General features: G+C 43.2%; 1 protein-coding gene across 3 annotated transcripts in view; it reads left to right on the plus strand.

Moving 5' to 3' along the window:
• Window positions 1-8,993: 8,993 nt before the first annotated feature.
• Window positions 8,994-23,919, plus strand: part of prx (periaxin) — a 35,038-nt gene continuing 20,112 nt past the window's right edge. For 2 of the 3 annotated variants that reach the window (XM_083773701.1, XM_083773703.1), the window contains exons 1-3: window positions 8,994-9,232; window positions 21,409-21,464; window positions 22,290-22,397. The gene's annotated coding sequence lies outside the window, so the exon portion shown is untranslated. The remainder of the gene's footprint in view (window positions 9,233-21,408; window positions 21,465-22,289; window positions 22,398-23,919) is intronic. The other variant, XM_083773702.1, reaches the window with a different exon arrangement.

Genomic DNA, 23,919 nt, shown 5'->3' on the forward strand with positions numbered 1-23,919 from the left:
AGGATTCCAAATCGACCCTTACAGCCAGGTCTGTAACTCTGACAGTGTACACATGTGTGTGCTCTCAGAGTGAAATTCAAAAGATTGAGAACCACTGCTGTAGATCATGCATGGAGGACTCATAATATATTTGAATCCATTGTCCACTGAGAATAGTGTAAACGCATGGCTTGCGAAAACAGTACGAGTTAGTCATAAAATAATGAGAGATAGTGAGAGACTATGCTAGTGTGTTTATCACACACACACACACACACACACACACACACACACACACACACACACACACACACACACACACACACACACACACACACACACACACACACACACACACACACACACACTGGATATATTGCTTCCTACTATACCAACTTGCACATTTATGAATAACAAGCTGTGACAGCAATAAATGCAAAAAAAAAAAGAAGAATCACAAAGGGGTTATTTGTCACTTGCTCAAACAAATACAAGCAGCGAAATGTTGCAATGTGTGCACTTTTATAAACACAATTAGTTTTAAATACCTGCTGCTGCCTTTTACTTCCTGTTTATGAATGTCACTTCCCATGTTACATTCCAAAACAAGGTAGCCTATATCCACTAGAGAAAATAAACACAAAATAAACTCATCTTTAAACAAATAAATAACTATTTTGTCAAATAGTAAATAGTAAACTGGACACATTTGACAGTTATTGACAAATTACTTTTCAAAATGGGAGGCTGGGATGGGCGTATTCCTCTTTAAAATCAGAATACGAATTTTGTATTATTGTATTATTTAGGTATGTGCAAACCTAAATAATAAAATATAAAAAGAATCTGATATAACGTATAATGAGACAAATTAATTGTCTCTTTATAAAGAAGCAAACATATCAATTATTAAAACAATGGAATCAAAATATGAAGATATGCAATGATTTAAAGATGTAGGTAAAAGTATAGGTACAGTAGGCCTATTGTGTACAAAACTGCTTGTGGATCTGTAGCTCTTGTCCATAGCTCTAATGCGTTTATTGATCAGAGCTAGTGGATCTGCTACTTTGGGCGTGATGTGACACTATAGTATGATCAAGTAGGGCGCTAATTAGGAAACTAGAAAATTCGCAATTTAAAAAAATTGCAGAGTGTGGTTGCCGCAGTGGCTTACATATGCCCCTCCCACTAATATTGCCAGCCAATTACAATTTCAAGTCACCTTAGATCATGTGTAAGTAATTCGGAGGGGATTTAACCCCCAAAATTCATGTTTTTGCGACAAACGGTTACATTTCTCGCATTTGCGGCGCCCCCTATGGATGAAAATGCTTTTAGAAGTTGGTTGATTGAACCACCCCGGACATGTGATTCAAATTTGGGATGGATTGGACATTCCGTTCGTGATTTATTTTTTGTGATATAGGCCCCTTCTACTAACTTCGGAAGACGATTACGGCCGAACGATAGGCACTACCAAAATTCTGCAGTTGGTGTTTTAATCGGATAGGTCCAGTGATTTCGAAAACACAGGACATGATGATAAGTCCAAAGTGCCTAGGGACTCTGCAAGAGTCCCTAGTGCCGATTTCTGTGAGATTTGGACAAAATCTGTAGGAGGAAAAGCAAAAAGTGTGTTTTGGATAAAATTCAAAATGGCGGAAAATCTATCATGACGCAAATGGGCGTGGCCTATATGGGGAGATGCGTCATGACCCAAGGAATCCAGGGAAAAAAATATTTTATTTTACGACCTACGGTTCAAGAGTTATAAGCCAAAAGGTAAAGTGGGCTGTTATAGCGCCACCATGAGGCCGACCGATAAAATTATAATTTTAATTAATTTTAGTGATAATTATGAATTTATCCTCCAAGTTTTGTAACTATAGTCCTCACAGTCTCAGAGGAAAAAATACTTGAATGTGAATTTTTGCATTTTGCATTTAATTCACTAATAAATTCATTATTTTAATTAAATTAATTAAACTATACAACATTTCTCTTAACAAAATACAAGCACACGATTCCCGATTAATAAAGTGTTACAGTTAATACTAAAGTCTGGTTGGGCAACCACACTAAAAACATAAAAAGGTCAAATACAATAAAATTGGTTTCTGCATGATAATGCAATATATAAATTCAATAGCATCATCGTGCACGCCTATAGCGTGATTTCTTTCTACGTCCGAGCATAGACATGGTAACGCCCCGCCTGCCTCTGATTGGCCTAGTACCGACACTGCCCGTCTTGCCTGTCCTCTGAGATGCAAGGGTACTCCCGTGGTGGGAAATAATACAAGTAGCCTACAAGAGAATGGCAACACGCGACAGTAACTTGTAACTTGTACTTACATTTTTGTAGAAGAGCTCCCGACCGGATCATACGGACTTTTGAAACAGAGACCAGGCTTTCCTCCGAGGTGGTGGAAAGCCTGGTGAGGCGAGGTTACATGTTGGATTCATGGATTGTCTGCCGCGAGGTTTTCTTTTTGCAGATAGCTCTGTGATCAAGTCATCCCACACAGACATACAATAACAGTAAACAGGGTCAGTGTGGGACATGCTGTACTATGCCGGGGCCTGCTGGGAAACACAGGTCAGACGCACGCGCACGCACACACACACACACACACACACACACACACACACACACACACACACACACACACACACACACACACGCACGCACACACACACGCACACACATGCACAGTTTTGCACACACAGTCAGGCACACACACAGGAGGGCCAGGCAGGTCAAAAACCTCAAGTATAGGGAGGAAGTGAGCATTGTGTGGCTGACAGCAGTTTTTAGTTCGTGTTTAGTTTATCAGCAACAGACTTCCTTGACTTACCTGATGACTGTGCGTGCGTGTGTGCATGCGTGCTCTATATGGCATTGGCATACAGTAAGGGATAGTGGAGCTTATTTTGCCAGTGTGCTATATGACCTATATGTTCTTTGATGTATTGTTGTTTGTCCTGCACCTGGGCACTTGGATGTGCAGTGTGTGCAGTGCACATGTGCAATGTATTCAGATTGTTGACCACTGCACTGACTGCAGGTCAGTATACAAGTAACTGATATTTGTCTCCACCAGGCCGAAGGCATGGGGGGAGAGTATGTTTTGCACTCCGTCCGTCCGTCCGTCCGTCCGTGTGTGTGTGTGTGTCCGTCCGTCCGTGTGTCCGTGAGCAGCTAATCTCGGCCACCGTTAACCCGGTCGATGCCACATTTTGCACACACACTCCCTGGATGCCAACGATGAACCTCTGCCCCAAACTTTCCAGAACGGCCTGTTATAGCGCCACCAGGAGGCCGCTTTGTGCAAAACAAGTTTTTGCACAGTACACCTACAGATTTTGTCCAAACATCACGCAAATTGGTACACAGTCTCTCTAGAGCCATTCAACGAAACCGGTCTTTCAGATTTCTCACACTCCATCCTGATTGGTTAAGATTGGCTTCCAAAGTTCACAGGAGTGCTCAGTTTCAAACAAAATGCTGCAAATCATGAACACATCGCGTGATTTCCGTGAAATTGTGCACCCACATTCCCACTAGGCCGAGGACGAAATGCCACATGAACAATTTCAACTCAGCCTCAAGGTGGCGCTATAACTGGCCGAAAAGTGTTTTTACCTCTAACTGCACGGATCTGTGGATAACTTTGTATGCCAACTCCCTAGAGGCCATGGAAAAACCTTTGTCTGGAATTTTTCACATCTGCTCTTTATAGCGCCACCAGGAGGCCCACATATGTAAAACACATTTTCTAATATTACTCCTTCAGATTTTATCCAAATTTCACGCAAATCGGTACACATGATCTCCATAGTCATGTGATCAAGACAGGTTTGTTTGATTTCTCATATTCCATCCTGATTGGCCACGATTGGCTCCTACAGTTTTCAGGAGTAGCCCGCTTTGTACAAATCGCCACAACTCCTCAACGCAGCGTCCGATTGCGATGAAACTGTGTGCACGCATATTCCCACTAGGCTGAGGGAGAATCCTGGTGGAGACCTGTGCCCAGTCACTGAATCTTTGGCTGTAGGCTACCAGTTGAAGTAAAGCCACACACATACACGCACACATGCACGCCAGACTTTTTCCTGGCTCAACTATGCACTGACGAGGGCATAACTGGGGGCTGATCATGGGACTCTCTGCCCAGCATCCATCCGTCTTCTGGATTGGAACATTAGCCAATGATAGCAGATGTACAAGCTCAACGCCCAATGTGTCACGTTGTGGCGGCTGCCTTAACTGCCAACTGCTCAAGTGCAGTTCGTTCCTCCTCACCTCTCGTCTCATCCCATTCACCTCTACAAGCTACTGTAGCATAGCGTCATCCCCCCCTCCTTATCCACCTGCCCCATATCCATCCCCCCATCCCTCCATCCCTCCATCCCTCCATCCATCCATCCACCCATCCATCCTCCCTGCCTCCTCTGCGTCCTGTTTGCCCAATGCAACCAATGCATGTATAAATCCTGGCTTTGTTATAGAGCTGGACTGCAACAATGACCATCTTAGCTGACGCAGTGCTGGCTGACCGACTCCCCTCTGGCAGCTCTCCCCCTCTGCCTGCGTGGCCACCATAGCCAGGCAGAGGGGTCTGTACTGAGTCCCACACTGAGTCTGTATGGGACAGTGAGTATGGGACAGTGAGTCTGTATATGGGTCTTTGCGGTGAAGCAGAACACTTATCTCCATAGTTCATCTTTTGTTTTTGAGGGGGGCCTCCAATACGTGGCTTTTGAAGATTACGTCATGTGGCAGCCACGTCTATGTGTATTTGTTTGTTTAGAAGCCCTTATAATGTAATTTGTTTCCCAGGCATAAGTCTATGGCCTTTAATGTTTATTTAGGGCACTAAATGACAACATAAAACATCATGAGACCGATATAAATTTAGTGGGCGCTAAGGCTGCAACAACGAATCGATTAAATCGATAAAAATCGATAATTAAATTCGTTGCCAACGAATTATCTTATCGATTATTATCGCGGGTGTTTTCCAACATTAAAATGTAACGTAAAGCTGCTTTCTTTTTACCGTTCAGTAACGGCACTAGGCTGAACGAACAATATGCAACGGGTCATTTGCATTTGTGAGCACGGCCACTGTCCATATTTGTTTGTCTTATGACAAAAAATGCTCCACAATGTCTGAATCTGTGAGCTTGCAGGCTGTCTACGACGAGCACTATAGCAGTGTAGCTTGCTAACGATCGTTAGCTCCTCATTTGTTCCACCTGTGTAATCACAGCAGCGCATTGAAGTGGGCACAGGGCAAAAATCTCCGTGAAGTGAACTTTTTTGCTTAACAATGATTTATTCAGTGCTGTTTAACTTTAGCAATATGTGATACTAGAGCCTAGACCCTAGAGAACATGCCAATATGGCTGCTATAAGAACGGTTTCCCCTATCAGCTAGCATGCTACTTGTAACTTGTGTGCACTGTGTGTGTGTGTGTGTGTGTGTGTGTGTGTGTGTGTGTGTGTGTGACTGTGTGCGTGCGTGCGTGTCCACACAGACTGTGTAGGACAGTGGTTCTCATAGTGGGAGTTCCAGCTACATTATAGATAGTTAGGAAGTAAGTAAACCAAGTGGACCCTAAAGGGTCTGTAACAGAGAGTGCAAAAATGGAACCAAATGGACTCACAATTGATTTTACCATAGAAATTAAAAAAATAAAATTGGGGTCCCAGAGATAGAAATGGAAAGAGACAGTCAGCTATACACGGTCAACATTACAGATTACAGTATCATTACAAGTAGGAATGGCAATGAAATCAAATTGGATAAAAAAGGGGGTAAAATATTAATTTTGAATGAGTATTAATTTTTATTGTCTTTATTGTTAGTTACAACATGCCTAAAATAATTTGAAGCTAATTTTTTTAAGTAATTGCAAAAAGGTGCCATAATCCGATTCATCGATTCATCGTTTAAATAATCGGCCGATGAATCGATTATGAAATTAATCGTTAGTTGCAGCCCTAGTGGGCGCTCGCCCAAAACACTATTTTATAACATTCTGTCTCTAGGTCGTCCTCAGACGAGCCCTCCGTCGTTGCATCCAGTCATCCCGGTTCTCCATACATCTGGCCAGTTGATGGTTTGCGCTTCCACGTCGTTCCCGAGTACATCCACATAATGTTAATGTGGGACTTCCTCGTGCCCATGTGTTGGTTCCCACAGCACTAGTTTGCTGGCTGGCAGCTCCTGGTGTCTTTGGCAGTGTCCTGCTATAGTCTCATTCTCCTGGCTTCTATTTTCTGGCTCAGCGACTTCTGCAGGGTTGGCTTCAGGGTCCAGCATTCACTGCCATATAGGAGAACAGACTCTACCGTTTGACGGGGGAGGTTGGAGTTCCATACACTGGCCTGGTTCAGGGCCCTCCATGCAAGTACCTTCCTCACTTTAAGATCTTGCTCCGTTGAGTTGACCCATGAGCCCAGGTACTTGAAGTCACATTGACTTCCTTCAGAGCAGTGCCTTCTGTTGTCGTCAGCGGTGGATAGGGTATGCTATTATGTTAGTTCCATTGGTGGAACACAATCGATTGATTGACCCATCTGACCACTTAACACAGCAGCTGAGTTAAGCCAAGGGCTATTTTATTTAGCAGTTCTAGACCAATTTTTTAACCTTTTAGAAAAGGTTTTTAGATATTTTTGGGGGTATTTCTGCCTATATACATAGTGATGATGGACAGGAAACATAGAGAGAGACTGGGAATGACACGCAGCAAAGGTCGTCGGGATTGGGACTCGAACCTGTGACACGCTGTCAGGCATGCACGTATGTGGTATGCACCTGGACCGATAGGCCAGCAGGCGCCCCACATTTTAGAATACATTCACCTGTACTATGTCAAAAATAGGGTGGTTAAGTCTGTCTGTGTGCATTTTATCAATATTTAGCTGAATAAAATAACTACATTGGATCCATTATTGGAACACAGCACACAGGTTCTGTTTTCCCCATCATATACTGTGGGTATTGGGTTCGATGAATGGTCCTGCAATTGTAGGAATATTGGTCTATCTTTCATTATTTTTCTTTTGCATACAAGTTGTGTATTGTTTAATTTGTAGTAGGCTACACAAAGGTGAATGAATTAATCGCTGTTTTCTGTATGCATTTCAGTAAGCTTTTCTTGCACACAGAATGTGTGCAAGAAAATGTGTCATGCAAAAAAAGGGTAAACTTGACCTGCCTGCTAATGTGATTTATCCAGGCCACTATAAGGCCAGACAGATATGCACGCACGCACACACGCACGCACACACGCACACACGCACACGCAATACAATGGCATCCTGGTGTATGGCTATAGCTATAGCTCTGTGACACACACACACACACACACACACACACACACACACACACACACACACACACACACACACACACACACACACACACACACACACACACACACACACACACACACACACACACACACACACACACACACACACACACAGAGAGTAGTAACAGCAGTTCAGTCAGATAACTCACAAATAGTTTGAACCAATATTGATATAGAATAATAAGTGTGCATATAATATTTTATCTTGGCTCTGCTACATTTTTCTCCCTGCTCGGCACAATTAAATACCATCATTAACATTAAGAGCAGGGAGATAGATATACAATAACAACCCCCCCCCCATGGGGAACATAAATAACAGAGCCCACCGGTGGTGCTGGGGTGGCGGTGGGAGCAAACATCACATAACAACCAGGAACCATAATATGCAGAAGGAAGGCAGGAAGAGCATGCAGTCTAGGAGAGCTTAAATACCCCACCCAATTGATCAGCTGACTGCCACATCAGCGAATGACATGTGGGTCTCGCAAACACTGTTTACACCCACGTAGTAATGCGGAGTATTAACCCCTTGAGTGTATATGCGCCCTTGAGCACAGCATGAAGCCGCTCGAGTATATCTGACTGAACTAACAAGCCTACGTATCATTTAGCGCACAGCAGCTGCTATACGCCCAGTGCAGAAGAGTCACAATTTCTTTATGGGATCCCAAAGCCTGTTTCTATTTTCAGCTCTTTGGGATATAAATAACTTTCCCACAACATCAATTACGCCAGCCGGTGGACTTGTCTGTGTACCACAAGGATTCTTATAGATCTATTTCTGACCCTCTCATTTTTTGCCTTTGAAGTTTAGTCAAGTCAGACCAATCTGGGGATCTGTTGTCATCCACGCTGTCCATCAGGAGGAGCACGACCGACGGAAGATCAGCATATTAACCCATTCTGACCTGAGATCAGATTCATACGAGGTTTCCGCCGGACACACACTGGTCTGATGAATCCATTCTGACCTGAGATCAGATTCTAAAAATGTCAGTCGTTCTTCGATTTTTCAAAAAATAGCAGACCTACAAGCTCGTATCGCGCCACTCGGTGGCGCGATATGAGCTTGTAGATCTGCTATTTTTCAATAGCTGAAGCATAACATGATGCCGACACCAAAATGGATGCCCGGTCAGAATGGGATAATAATAATTGCGACCATATGTCGCAGATTACTATGAAAACCTGCGAAACCTGTCAGTCCGTCCGTCGATCAGGCATCTGTTAATGGTACCCCAATATTCAACCCCTGAATTTACCCTGATCCACTAAGTATTTAATTCACAATATTTAATGTTATTTGGATGACCCTAAGAATCACATACAATTCTTGAACGATTACTATTGCAATTTATTTTGGGTGAAACCTTACTGGCCTATGAGCGGAAGAACAGAGGAGGGAGGAGAGGCTCTCAGAGTACAATCTACTCCAGAAGAGACGGACTGTTTCAAAAACATTGTGTCCCTGCCCCTCCCTTCGACAACAGACCCGCCCCCTCACCGCCCTAATATGGGGGCATCTCTCTGCCCTCGGGCCAATCAGGCAGCCAGACGGGCTCCTTCTGGAGATGCCATGGGCCTGGGCCAGCTCTGAGGTCTCAGTGAGGGGAGCAACAGGCTGGCTGGCTGGAGACGAGGGCAAAGCGATAGATAGACAAGCTGGAAAGGACGGCAACGCCAGAAAGAAGTGTGTGCGTGTGGACATAGTGAAGGAGAGAGTCCAAGAAAGGGAAAGAAAGAGGGGCTGAAGGAAGCTATCGGAAAGGGAAGAGGTTGTGACAGTTCCCTGCTGCAGGTTGACATGTGTCACCTCTGAACCACTGGAGGAGGGAACATTGAGAGAGGGAATACGGTAGGCTTGGATGGAGGTTCTTTTATTCCAGTTTCTCTTCTCCTTTTAGTAATTGATGAGTTGCTTGCTGTGTTTGGAAATGTCTTGGAAGAGTCTTATGAAGCTTGAGAAGGTTGTCTTCATGCTGTTGGTGTGAAGGCTGTTTGGCTTTGGAATGATATACATTCCTGATTTTGTGAAGTGGCAAGTTTTTTTTTTGCAAATTTTAGCAAGCAAAACTTTTTTCACCTATTGCTTACATTATTTAGTTTGTGTATGCTTTGTTATTATCTCCTTTTTTATCAGGGGCTATGTTTACGACCCAGCTGAGTTTGTTATTTTATAAAATATTACTTAACATTGGCCAGGCACAGGCTAATGTTGCATCACAGCATTTAATATGTTCTTCTCCAGGGAGCACATTGCTGAGTTTTGAGAGAATAACAATAGGGTGTTGTTTAAAAATCCAAAGACATTTTTAGTAAGACAGCTGCCGCTTGTGTTTATTCCAACATGCCAGTTTCTGGTTACAAACACGGCAGTATTCACTGAGATGTATGGGAACTATTTGCAGCGTGGCATTTCACTATTACTCCAGCATGGTACAGTGTTGGGGACTTTGTGTCATACAGCATTTTCAAATAACGGTACATTTCTAAATATATGAAATGTACATTTTGTCCAATCCCTATGGTAGAGTATGTTAATACAATATAACTCATATAATTTAGGTGGTTGTACTTTGTCTCCCTTCTCTTCTATTGAGACATTTAGATGGTGTCAAAGGTCATGTCTCGCCTAGACACTGGATCTGACACGAATTTTGACCTGATGGTCAAGATTCAATTTATCCCGTGAGCAAGCAGGCAGGCTCTTTTAGCTCAATGGTAAACATTTCAGCACCGGGTTCAAATCCATGGTTGAAGGGGAAAGTTACACAGTGCAGCTTTAATATGATATAGGCCTACGTGAGCTTAGCCATAATATAGCATAGAATTTGATTAGAAGGAACTGCATTTCAAAACAAATTCGGTATATTTTAATGTCCATCGATGACAATTTACCTGAAATGTCCTGAAGCAGTATATAGAGCCCATCCCTCAAGTTAGTTAGTTAAGCCCTAACCACACCAAAGGGTCGAGACAGTTTTAGCGTTGTCCCGGCGGTGTGGTATGTCCTGCTGCATGTTGACGCACGTCGTCCCACGTCGTCCCAAGTGATTCAGCGCATGGAATGCGATGGCTCCTAACCACACCAAAGGGTCACCGTGCAACTCCTTGCAACCGTTTGGACCCAAGGAGTTGCATGATGACCCTTTGGTGTGGTTAGGGCTTTAATTGGTGCTGTTTTAGTGATCATAGGATTCTAGCTTGCATTGCCCGATCGGTGAGAGTTGTCAGTTGTTGATGGCTCTACGGCGCGATCATTTCAAACACCCCAGTCTTAATTTTACACACAAGCGACAGCTGCACCGTGATGGTCATAGGATCTCTATGTCCTCCTCTAAGCATACCCCACACGGCCATTCCACATCGACCCCGGACTCGCCCACCAGCCTGGTATGTTGGGGCGGTAGGTGGTCGGGTAGAACCACAGGTCTGCAAGCCAAAACATGCCCCTACCGTGTGACAGAGGGTGGCATAATATTATGGCACTTTTGCATGAATTAGAACATGGTGGACCCTCTTGTAAACAAGTGTAATGCTTAATTGGGTCGTCCACTCACAGTTAACAGTCTTTGTATTGAGTTTGTGCTTGAAATGTACTGTAATTCTGCAAACTGTTAATAAATATTTCAATCAATCAATCAATCAATCAAAAACTGCGCCAGGCCGGGCCCTATATTGCACACCGCCTTACCCCTTTTGCCTAAACCTTTTTGCCATTAAAATAGTTCAAATATTGTCAATGTAGATCGTCTATTTTCACTATTTTAAAAAGTCTCAAAAATAGTGAAGAATGACACAAACTTTTAGGCATACAGTATAAGGTTTCAATGAGAGTGTAGAATAAATTGACATTCAACAGGGGAAGAAGCCACAGTCAAAAGTTAATTTCAAATGTTTTCTAGTACCACAATGTCCCCGTGAAGTTGTACTAAACATGATGAAGCAACTCTTTGGGCACTATGTCGTGTGTCACTGCAAGGGCTAAAAGATAGATCATTTCTTGGCATAGATAGTGAGTGAGATAGTTTGTTAGCACAATGTGTGTGTATATGTGCATGTGTTCATGCTTTATATGTACACAGTATACGGTCAGGTATGATGTGCAAAGGGATCGCTGTGTGTGTGTGTGCGTGGGTGCATGCATGTAGGTACGGTATAACCCATTCTGACCGGGCACCCATTTTGGTGTTGGCATCATGTCATGCTTTAGCTATTTAAAAATAGCAGATCTACAAGCTCATATCGCGCCACCGAGTGGCGCGATACGAGCTTGTAGGTCTGCTATTTTTTGAAAAATCGAAGAACGACTGACATTTTTTAGAATCTGATCTCAGGTCAGAATGGGTTCATCAGACCAGTGTGTGTCCGGCGGAAACCTCGTGTGAATCTGATCTCAGGTCAGAATGGGATAATGGATGCAGGGGACACTGATGCATGCATGTAGGTACGGTATAATGGATTCAGGGGACACTGATGGCTGCTAACATGCTGGCTGCACCCGCAGATCCAGCCTTGTAATGAGCACGGAAATAGAAACTATACTTACACTATAGCTTTTACTGACATTACATACCATACGTCCAAATGCCAAATGCCCCAGCAGCCAGCACATGGCACCATTTAACTCACACCATTCCTCCTTCCAGTGAGTTTTGACTTTAGTGAGTTTACAGGTGTAAAAAGAGTAGGGTTGGCCCGGGCCGGCCTAGCGGTCCGGGCACTAGGCTGCTAATCCAGCCTGACAGCGTGTCGCGGGCTCGACTCCCGATCCCGACGACCTTTGCTGCGTGTCACTCCCCCATCTCTCTTCCCCATTTCCTGTCAGTTTACTGTACACTTTCAAATAAAGGCAGAAAAAGCCCCCAAAAATATCTTACAAAAAAAAAAAGTCCATACAAACCCAACGATTTGCAGTTACAAAATATACTCATAAGAATAGATAACATGAAAACAATAACAAATGAGTGCATACTCAAAAGAATAATAATTTATGATACATCTTGCTTTATTGGCCAGCTTTCTTGAGATGTTTACTGGGGATACCCAATTGATTAAAAAAAAAATCTAAAAAATAATAAATAAATAAGCAAACAAAGAAACAGAAACATGCTAGAAGCATTATAACGGGGCATTTCCTGAGCATCTTCCAGGTTCTGTCTAGGTAGTAGTAAGCGTTGTTGACGGATTATATAATATATATACTGTACAGTGTACACCAGTGTGTCTGTCTGCATCATAAGCCACATGTATGCTCAGTTGTGTCAGTGTCGCTCACCGAAGATAGCAGATCTACAAGCTCATATGACGTGTTGTTGCGATGTGACGCGTTGTGAGCACAACGGAGTATAAATGAAGCTGGAACTGGCATCTCTGGGATCCAGCTGGCTGTGCTTTAATAGAGGGGCAGTAACTGGAAACTGTACTAATGTGGTACAGACAGTCACGAGGACCAGAGGTCTGAGTTTCATGTTGTTAATAAATAATAACACAAGAGTGTGTGATTCAGAGAACATCGTCATTTTGGGGAGGAAAAATGCGTGCCGTTGCTGTCGGGCAGAAAACCTCTGATCTCCATATTTTTTACTTTTTGTATTTTTATGTAAACTAATACCCTACTTGATCAATCTACAGCATCACAGAAAAGCATCAAAAGTAACAGATATACTTGCAGATCTGCTATGTTTTCATTTATTGAATCCTGAAAAGTAACAGTTTTTGGACATAGGCCTATGTGAGGTTTCCACCCAACAGAGACGATATCTACAGTATGATTTATTTTATTTTTCATTTGCGGCCATGCATTTTATAAATTAAAGTCAACATTTTAACAGATTTCAAGGACACAAAGGTCCCGATCAGCACCAAAATATAAATGAGTTTGATGTTTCAAGTAAGACAAAACACTGCAATAACAGTGAGATTAAGTATGATTATGGTCCACACCATGTAATGTGCTATAGAGTAGGAATGAAAGAATGATGCTGACAGTTTTCTGGCGACAAACTTCTAGGGTGATGATTTACGTTTTAGACCCGGAAGTAAGGTCAAAGTTGATTGCGCGAGGAAGCATGGGGAACGCCGCACAAGGAAACAGTGTTTGACGTATGAGTGCAAACTTCCTACTTGGAGCACGTACACAAGGTGCTCAGAGTTATTTATATAAGCAAATACTGTTATCAGATGAGAAGATTCACATTAGTTTACATTTCACATTCGTACTTTTGTTTGCGTATTGAAATTTGGTCTATTCCTCAACTACCAGACTTATATGTTCATATCATTTAAGGCGATTTGTCTCTCTCGCCATGTGCCTAGTCCATCTTATCTGACAGACAAAATCTCTATTTCCTGTTTACACAGAGGCATTTCCTGTCAGAGGGCTCATGCCTGCGGGTGTGGCTTTCCACTGGGAATTCAGGGAGGTCTTACTAATCTTGTTTTGTTTTTAAAGATTTATTTGGGGAATATCTTTATGTTTTATTTAAGATAATTCACTGTAGAGAGAGAGAGAGGGGGGGGGGGGATCAAGGACAGAAAGAGGAGAGACATACTGTACAAGACAAGATGGGGGTTGGATTTGGAACCTGGTCCTTGTGTTCACAAGACTTGTTCTTTGTGCTATGTCAAATGTGTGGATATGTGTTCTGCATACATGGCTGCTGGGTTGCAAGACAGATTTCAGTGTGAACTGACAATAAAGTACTATATCACTTTTTTCTTTTTTTTTCCACTTAATTTTTATTGAAGGAAGAAACAGACTACTATATCACTTTTATCCCAGCACCTTACCATACCTTCCGCATTTTAGCGTAGTTTTCCCTAGAGCCAATTAATTAAACTATAGTTGCAGTGGGCAACCTTATAATGGATACTTTTATACCTGCTGGCAGTCCCGGCAGACAGTTGCTTCTGCCATGCTTTATTCAAATTTCAAACAGATAAACTTATTTTCTTGTTTTTCCCAAAATTGGAAAAGGCACAAAATGTGTCCATTACGGTAAAGCATAAACAAGCCCAGTGGACAGCTGCGAACGAGGTTATTTTCTGTTGTGCATATAGCTCTGCAGGGGAGGGAATTGTTAAAAGACACTTCTCAGGTCCAAGAACCCTTTGAACTCCAACTCCCATGGTCCTCTCAGACAATGATAGATTTGTGAATGATCGGTTTCATTAATCTCCACAGCCTTCCTTTGGCTGTCCATTCTGGATTCATACTGGACCACAAGACAATGGTTTGGAGTGTTTGACATAAATGCTTATGATGGTGATGATAGAATCACAATCTTGGCAACTACTAACTAAATGCAAACAACCTAAACACTTACCAAGGAATTTTTCTACCCAGCATTTTGCCTTGGGTGAATGCGTCTGGGTTGTGAGCGTTGTGAGCATGCATTTATTTTGTATGAATACATGCATCCATGCACAATCACATGTGATTAATACCATGTTTATTGCTCACATTCCTGATCCAAACTGACAACAGTGACCTTGATTCCCAAATTCCAGCTATGTTCTTTAGAAGCTGGTGTTATTGGTTGCACTATTTGCGGGCCTGTCTTGTTGAGAAGTGGAACAGTACCTATTAGGACAGCATAAGGAGCTCTGCTGTCTCGCCTCCGGTCTCATGACTGTCCTCAAATCTCCCAATTATGTACATTTGCAGCCACCAATTGTGTGTTACAACATGTAACTTTCCTTTCGTGTGTGTGTGTGTGTGTGTGTGTGTGTGTGTGTGTGTGTGTGTGTGTGTGTGTGTGTGTGTGTGTGTGTGTGTGTGTGTGTGTGTGTGTGTGTGTGTGTGTGTGTGTGTGTGTGTGTGTGTGTGTGTGTGTGTGTGTGTGTGTGTGTGTGTGTGTGTGTGTGTGTGTGTGTGTGTGTGTGTGTGTGTGTGCGTGCGTGCGTGCGTGCGTGCGTGCGTGCGTGCGTGCGTGCGTGCGTGCGTGCGTGCGTGCGTGCGTGCGTGCGTGCGTGCGTGCGTGCGTGCGTGCGTGCGTGCGTGCGTGCGTGCGTGCGTGCGTGCGTGCGTGCGTGCGTGCGTGCGTGCGTGCGTGCGCGCGCGCGAGCGAGCGAGAGGTGCTTTTGAACTTTACTACAGTATGTGCGTTTTGTGCTTTTGTTTATGTTTGTCGTCTACACGTGGGCTTACACAATACACAGTACACAATAATACAGTATTATGTTAGCAGAAAACCTGAATACAATGATTTTTATTTCTGTTCTTTACTTACACTTAAACTTAATCTACAAACAAACTTGGTTGCCATCCCCTTACAAAGAAAACTATAACATCTTTTATATGTAAATTTTTTATAAACTTAACCCAGTCACTGGAATGAATTATAGCACCAGAGTCCATATCTGCTTCTCGTCATGCAACTTATGTACAGTACAGTGTACAGTAAAAGTACATAGCATGTATGGTAGGTTTACCAAAACAAGACAGCAGAAATAGCTTCACTTTGTGTCAATAGCTGCAGTAAGGTCACAATGTGTTAGCCTGGCTAATAAGCCAGACCGAATCAGCCGTTAACAATGTGTCTTGTTGCAACACGGTGTGAGCTTTGTTCGGCCTATAACATGTCCAGAATTGGAATGCTATGTATGGTCCATGTAGTTAAGATAAGTTATGTAAATAGGTTTTCAATGTAATGGGTCCCGGGACCCAAGGGTGGTCTTTTAGATGGGTCCCAGGGACATTTTATGAGTCCTGCTTCAACAACGTTAGATTACAGTACTGAGTACAATATTGCATCCCTCCCAGGACAGGGTGACATGATTGCGTCCTTTCTCAATTTAGTGAGTCTAAGGATGCAGGATGCAGGCTATTTATATCACTGAGATACTAATGTTGCACCCCAACAACAACAACAACAACAACAACTCTTACTAGAGCAGTCGTAATATATATGTCTTAATGTAGTATGATCAATGTTGGCAGGTAAATGGGGCCTAATAGACACTAAAGTAAACCTAATTCTGATCCCCTGTTTGGTAAATCTAGTTGAGAGATGTTCTGTGCCAATACAACTAGAGAAGGACATTATGCTCTTAACCATGTATGTGATAGCATGTGATTAACCAACTTACTTTACTTTGAAAACTTTGCTCTACACTTATACTGTAGGTGACCCTTTGTTTTATATTGGCTGATTATATTGCTGTTTAAAAAGAGAGAACTATAAAAGATTTTACTTAAATACGTTGATGCTTTACAAATCTGTTTGTTGTGATTGGTCGGAAAAACATTGTATCCGGGGGAAATACATCTGACGGATGTTCCGGCCCGACACTACCGCCGATACCGTCTCTGCCTTAGGTTGTGACCATGCAGGCTTTTCTCTCTACAGACGAGTAAGCCTGGGACCGAGGCTTCTCTCTCTCTCTCTCTCTCTCTCTCTCTCTCTCTCTCTCTCTCTCTCTCTCTCACTCACACACACACACACACAAATGGCTGAAGCAGAAATTGTGTCGTCAGTAGTATAAGCTAACGTCAAATAATAGGCTGCACAACAATAGGCATGCATAAAACTCCCTTGGTCAGATGTGCACTCCCATGGTCAGGCCAGTGCACATCTATATGAGTATACAGTGTAGACTCATCTTCTATTCTATACAACAAAGCAAAACGTGATAAATATTTGTGTGCAGTATGTGGCATGGTGACCAGGGGAGAATGACACTTTTTGCCAGACAATGGGCTTTTTCAGTCATGTCAATAAAATCACCCCAAAAGTCCTAAACCATCATGATGCATGTTACTGTTGTCTTAAAAGCCTTTAATAGCGTGTCATTTGTAGTTATTTGTTTTTTTGTGTTCCCATCGCAGGAATTCCCTTGCTGTAAATCCTGCTGAAATGCAGGTGAATGTTGCAAGCCTTTGTTGGCTTCCTTCTGTCTCATAAGACAGTGGAGTATATGCGCCCTGTTTCCGTCACACTAAGGGAATAGGATGTTCCCCATCCCAAGACTATTTATTTACTGTATAAACTCTATTGATTCTTTTCCCCATATTTTGGCCCAATTATTCATTTACATTTGAACTGTTTTGATGGACAGGATTTGACTATCTGCCAAATAATATTGAGTTGCATCACAGAGCTCTATCGCCCGCTTAAACATGAGTGAATGGCAGCTTTCACCTGGATTCACCTGGTCCCGCTTTTCCATGCATGGAGTCATGAGTTTCACCTGGATTCACCTGGTCCCTCTTTCCCTGCATGCATAGAGTCACGGAGGCCCTAAATGCTGCTGAGTGCATGCGTGAGGGGCCCCCATTCTGAGCAGGTCAACCACCCCGCACAGGCATGCAGATGTGTGTCAGTCTGCTCTATAATAAGACATGGCAGGAACTCTTCTCTCCTTCCCCCCCCTGCCCCTCCACCACCCCTCCATTCCTTTCATTCACTCATTCAGACATCCTGTGCTGATATCAAGGGCCAGCTGATCCGTATTTTTATTTTGCCTGTATTTGTAATATTTCTAGTATGCACTAACCTGTACCCCTCCCTCCTGCGTCTCGTTATATGGCTGTTGTTGCTGCCCACGATATGACACTTGAATGTATCTTTACTCGGTACATCGGTACAGGGAGTGCCGTTGGTATCACCTGCTTCTGTCAGTCACAGCGATTCTCTGTCCATTACAGTCGCCAGGTGCAAACGTTTGAAGAGCGGTTACCAGTGGTTATGACTATTAGACACACGCTGACATTGTGGGAGTGACAGGAAGGATAGAAACATCACAGTCTATGGATGCCTGTTGTATCATTACAGACACTATTGCCGGAGAGTTTCCTGACTGAACTTGCTTTGCTCATTTTACTGTGACTACTTCAGCATAGTGGAGTACAGTATATCTCTCGTTAACCACTAGACCTCTAGCATGTAATATTGTGAGAGTTGGGTTGACAAGGAGAATACGTTTTGGCAATTATCAAAGAAGATTAACACATGTTGACAAATAATGTTGACAAATCTTCTCTCATGGGTGCAAAGTCTTTCAAATGGTGGTCTGCGACCAAATACGTGAAAATATTTGAGAAACCCTGGAACTGTTTATTGTTTTAAACCTGGAGAATTACGGAATCCCGTCTGGCCTTTCCTGACCCCATGGTCTACTGAGAACCCTCTACTCTACTTTCTGTAACACCAGTGTTATCTTGTTGCTAACTCTTCTGCTTTGACACATCGTAACTGCTCACTTCTACACTGCCATTCATTTGCCTTTGCCTTTTTTTTTTTTAACCCGGCTGTCTGTGCACCTGCTGCTGCGCAACCTGATGCACATACTGCACTGTAAAGACTGACTCTAATGAATGGGGAAATGTTTATCCTACTCATTAACATTACAGTCTAATTTACAGTATACAGCATCGACAGGATCTAACACTTCACTTGGCTGGCTATGGTAGCGATCATTTTATGTCACTTGCAAGCAGATGTGTGAAGATTAATAAGTAGAAACACTATTATTTTACTTGGGTTTTCCTGTGTTAGAAGTAGAAGTAGTACACATGTAGTTTTTTTGGACTACTTTGAGGAACAATTACGGTTGGTCATAAAAAGGCCAAGTGACTTTTATCCTAATCGTGATTTAGTGCTTAACTCTTATACTTGGACACTCACAGTCTCTCATTCCATACCTTGTATTTCTCAAAGTTCATTCACAAGAAGTACATTTATACGGAGTTTGGGTTTCCTATGATCAAAGACAGAAAAGCCTACAGTTCTATCACAGAACAAATCTAGGCGCCCTTGAGCAACTCTCCTACACAGAGTAAAAAATGCTCAGTGTTTATCCATTTGAGTGTACAAATGAATCCAAATGAACCCTTGCGGGTTGCTCTGGGTTCAATTAATTAACACTCAGTCAGTCAGTCATATTGCAGTGCAGCTGTTAAGTAACCCAGGTGAGCATAGTGTTTGTAATGGACAATTCCCAGGTGTCCCATCTATGTGAAATACTGTGGGGTACTGTTGTAAAAGAGCCTGTAACCAAGGTTAACCACTTGAACCCTATATATTTCATTGCCAGGGGTCTATACTTGGTCACCTCATTTTTTCCCTCTATACCAAATATCTTCTCTGAAAATAGGCAACCTACATGTGTCGCGTTGTGAGCTTGAAGATAAGCCATTTTCGCCGATTGTTCACCTACTGTAACCTACTATAGGGACACTATACTAACAAAAAAGTTAAGTCAAGTATGACCTGTGACCTTTAGTGCATGTTGTCCCTTCTCTCTGGGCTATAGATACTGATGGGCTATGCTAGACCATTGATCCATGTCATGTATTATACTAGTGGAACAGTGTAAAAATTAGTAAAACCATAGCAAAGTATTATCACAACAAACTGTAGTTGATTATGATGTGTGTGTGGACCTGTTATTTAATGGGTCTCAGTGCTTCTGTGCGGGTTGGGCAGGGCCAGGGATACCACTACATGACTGAATGTGTGCTATGCGTTCCTGTGGTCTGCTAGACACCAGATACCTCAAACCCACCCATACAGGCATGACAACCATGCTGACACTCTGTGCTATGTGTCTTCGCACGCACGCACGCACGCGCGCATGCACGCGCGCGCACACACACACACACACACACACACACACACTAATAGGCCAACTGTACACATGCAGATGTACTCACACCGAATGCGCACGCAAGCCAAGATCACATGAACGAAGGACTGTATGGAATGGCATCGCCAGGTCAGACGGTCAGGTGATGCCACACTGCTGAATATCGCTTGAATCCTGATTTATGCGTCAGTGTCGTGCGTCCCGTTGTGCGACAAAAATAACCTATTGTCAACCAAAAAACGTGTGATCATTAACTGTCTGTGATGACAGTAACTGTCTTCCTGTCGCTGTTAAGGATCACCCTCCCTCCCTTCCGGGTGCTCGAGTGAAGACTATAGGGTGGTTATAAGGTGGCTGCTGCAGGTCTATATGTCCATGGTTATGTAAAGAATCTCATCACTGCCATACTATACCATAAACCTTGCTCCGATAGTCCTGTCATCAAATCAGATGGCCTGAGAGTAAGCTTATACTTCAGAGAAAAACCACATATTAATTGAATGCTGTATGAAGCAGCCATGCTTTGACAAGCTATCCTCGGCTAAAAATAGTTGGAGTATGTCCAGAGACGGTGTTGTGTTTAAGCTCAGGCCCTTTGGGAATACGTGTGATGCTTTTGGCCAATCACTAGCCACCAAAACCTTCCCTGAAGTGACTTCCTTATAGCTTCTTCTTTTCTTTCCTACATAAATACAAAATATCAAGAGGTGTCATTGGTAACATGACAGCAACAGTGTCTTTTGTCCCTTTTGTATGGTGGTAATGTATTAGCTGTTTTTCGACTATAAGAACTATACAGCCCTGCTACAGGAGATAGTACTGACCCTGAGTTTGGGGATTAATTGTGACCTTGACTGTCGACCCTTTAAACCCAAAATGTAGTCTTCTCTTCGGGGCAGCCTGCTGATCAATCCCACCAAGATTCATGAGATTACCCCCAGCCGTTCCTGATTCTGACATCGACATTGACTATGACCGACTTTAGCCTTTGAACCTATAATCCAAATGTTATTCACCTCTCCAAGGTGTGTTGTTATGGATCCCATCCCAGTTATGCATGGTATAGCGCTGGGCTGGCACTTTGGCATGGGGGGTCAGATCAACATATGGAAGGAATTCTGTACTGGCCATATATGGAGCGTGTCTTGAGTGTACAGGGTTTGATGAGGTCAGATCAACATACTGTATAGAATGTCAGCACAGGAAGGACGGGTGGGGTTGGAACAACATATGGATTGTCAGCACAGGTCAGCTCCATAATACTGTATGGAGATATAAGGGTTTGAGGTCAGATGCAGATCCATACGAGATTGAATGTGACCGAGCTGCCCTGAATGTATCAACGAATGAATATCACAATATCATTCTTCATATTGTTGAATTTACACGTTTTATTTTACAGGTAATAATCATCCTAACATGATTTTCCTTGCATTGCAGACTCTGACAGAGACCAAGAGGACAGCAATGTTTTCAGCCAGTCCAGAGATCCAGCCGTGAGTACACAATGTTCTGTCTCATTTTTGAGGGGCACTAGCCACCTGTCCAGCTTTGAGGGTTTGTGTAAACACAAACATTGTCCCATTGAATGTCATTGACAATGAATGGCCAGTTTTGAGTGTTTATGCACACACAAACATTGAAGGCCATTGACCAGTTGGCCATTTTTGAGGACAATGAATGGCCAGTTTTGAGTGTTTGTGTAAACACAAACATTGTGTAAACACATTGAAGACAAAAGTGAGGACGCAAATTGTGATTGGCCCGGAATGAGATGACGTATGATGATGATAAGAGCGCCCCTCACTTCACACAGGTGTGATTCTCAGAATAACAGGCAGAAAGCAGTCACCCATTTAAAAAACTACTCAAATATAGCAGGTCCTTGTCAGCACCCTTTGTGATGATGATAAGCTGTCAAGGAGAAGGGAGAACTAAATGGACGTTGGGAGTAATGTGCAACCACGAATTGTGTTGCCTATGGAGATGGTCTTCATGCATTTTGATTACACATATAGGGCCTACATACTTTTATTTGGCGTTGTTATCCCATTCTGACCGGGCACCCATTTTGGTGTTGGCATCATGTTGTGCTTTAGCTATTGAAAAATAGCAGATCTACAAGCTCATATCGCGCCACCGAGTGGCGCGATATGAGCTTGTAGGTCTGCTATTTTTGAAAAATCGAAGACACTTTTAGAATCTGATCTCAGGTCAGAATGGGTTAATAATGAAACTGTCAGGATGTAATAGACATTTTTAGAATCTGATCTCAGGTCAGAATGGGTTATTGAAGCGTTTTCTCTCCTCTCTGTGGACAGGTAAAAGACAGGAGGCGGGCGCCCCCGTCCGACGGACCCCCTTCAGCCCCCTGTAGTAACCCCCACCATAGTGGCTCCCCAGACGAACAGGACAGCCCAGAGAGAGTGGTACGCACACACTCGGCCCCCAAAGTCAGACCTCCCTTTTAGTCAGACCTGCGTGGCCGGTTATAAGACTCACCCGTGCTGTAGGTTAAAAATCACCCCAGTGGCTCCCGACATGCGTAGTGGGGTTATACAATAAAACGTGCTGCGGGTTAAAAAATTCACCTGTGGCTTCCGGTGAGGTTAGGGTTATAGGTTAGGTTATAGGCTTTGGGATAGTGTTAGTAATGGTCTGACCCACACTAGGGCTGCATGATATATGGACAACATTTCATATTTGGGTATTTAGGGCAAATATTGTGATCGATACGATATTACCGTTAAAATGTCATATTCTAAGGGGGCACGGTGGCACAGTCGGTAGTGCCGTCACCTCACAGCTAGAAGGTTCTGGGTTCGACGCTGTGGGCGCTGGCGGCGTGTCCTCTCCTCCGTGCTTCCCCCTGGCCAGCCGGGGCGCCTGATGGAGGGGAAAGGAACTGGTTGGAATAACGTGTTCCTTCCACGCGCTATACGTCCAACCAGGGAAACTCCCCCCCCTGTCAGGTGCAAAGGAGCAACCTGGACACACGCCCTCCCCAGGTTGGCGGAGGGCGTGTATAGAGCCCAGGATCACAATAGATAATTGACACAGGGGTGAAAAATGGGTTACAAAATCGTGGGATTAAAAAAAAAGGTCATATTCTATATTGTATGTGTTGCAACGTTGAAAACTACTATTCAAAAAACACAGCATAAGAACAATTCAATATCACTCACGATATATCAACGATATATTGACATACATTCTCTCAGATGAATTAATATATCCACTGCAGTACTGTATACTCAAAATAAGTACTGTAGGCTAAAGCAGTGGTTTTCAAACCTTTTCATAAAAATTCATTTGTATTTGGCCACGGCCCCCCATATGAAAATATCTTTCACATGTATTGTTGATTTGTTGAAAATAACAGATACAAAGCCACAATGCGCCACGACGTGACTAATTTTGATGCTATTTTGATTAACTCATTTAGCTGTGGGCCCCCTGCCTCCAGACCCCACTTTGGGAACCAATGGGCTAAACAACGTATAATATTTCTCTTCTCTTCTGTGCATGGCATGTTCTTATTTGGTTACATATTCTCAACTGACCACGGCGACTGACCTCTTGACCCTCCCATCCCCGGGCCCTGTGGTCCCCATAGACGGGAACACAATAACCAAGTCTGAACTGCTGAGGTCATTCTCTGCCACATAAACAGCCTTTCATTTTACCCTGTTCAGCAGGGATGCCAGGGCTTGGCTAGGCTTTTTTCAGCCAACAGCAGCAGGTGACTGCTGGATGCAGGGGGGGGCTAACAACAAAGAACCTCTGACCATGGCACATATATATATGAAACCATGACACAGGTGCTGGGGCACTCAGACACATTGTAAACACGTGGCCCCCTTTCACAAGCCAAAACACAGCGGTTGGTTATTTATTTAGACTTTTATTTAATCATTAATTCAGTCATTGAATCAGAACTATAGGATCAGA

This window comes from Protomyctophum parallelum (assembly GCF_964188405.1).
Source record: "Protomyctophum parallelum genome assembly, chromosome: 9".
Taxonomy (NCBI): Eukaryota; Metazoa; Chordata; class Actinopteri; order Myctophiformes; family Myctophidae; genus Protomyctophum; species Protomyctophum parallelum.